Raw genomic sequence first — 292 nt, 5'->3', positions numbered from 1 at the left:
CCTGAATTTGTACTTTATTCCTCAATTCTCAGCTTTCACCAGGGTAACTTCCCGAAAATTCGCATGCCCTGGCAGCGGTGGGTGTGGGCTGAGGTGGAGGCGCCGCTAACAGGAGCACCCTTGCCAGACTCTCCGCCTCCAACCTGAGTCACCAACGTCAACTGGACGATGACCTACCACGAGCGAGCCGACGTGGTGGCCTTCTACGGATATTTTCGCTCGCTGAACACTACTCTCCAGTAATGTATTTGCAGAGTGTGGGGATTAGAAGCAGTGGCACAGGGGTTTTGTA

The 292-nt window shown here is 53.8% G+C and overlaps 1 protein-coding gene and 1 pseudogene across 1 annotated transcript in view; both read left to right on the top strand.

The window, feature by feature from the left end:
- LOC119588533 (glycine receptor subunit alpha-2-like) overlaps positions 1 to 292 on the top strand; it is a gene marked incomplete at its 5' end in the record, with an annotated part of 99,651 nt that overhangs the window by 20,559 nt on the left and 78,800 nt on the right.
- Positions 1 to 292, top strand: part of LOC119588831 — a 16,627-nt pseudogene that overhangs the window by 4,096 nt on the left and 12,239 nt on the right.

This window comes from Penaeus monodon, chromosome 24 (genome assembly GCF_015228065.2).
Source record: "Penaeus monodon isolate SGIC_2016 chromosome 24, NSTDA_Pmon_1, whole genome shotgun sequence".
Lineage (NCBI taxonomy): Eukaryota > Metazoa > Arthropoda > Malacostraca > Decapoda > Penaeidae > Penaeus > Penaeus monodon.
The sequence above is the reverse complement of the archived record's forward strand: the minus strand, read 5'-3'. Positions and strand labels throughout refer to the sequence as shown.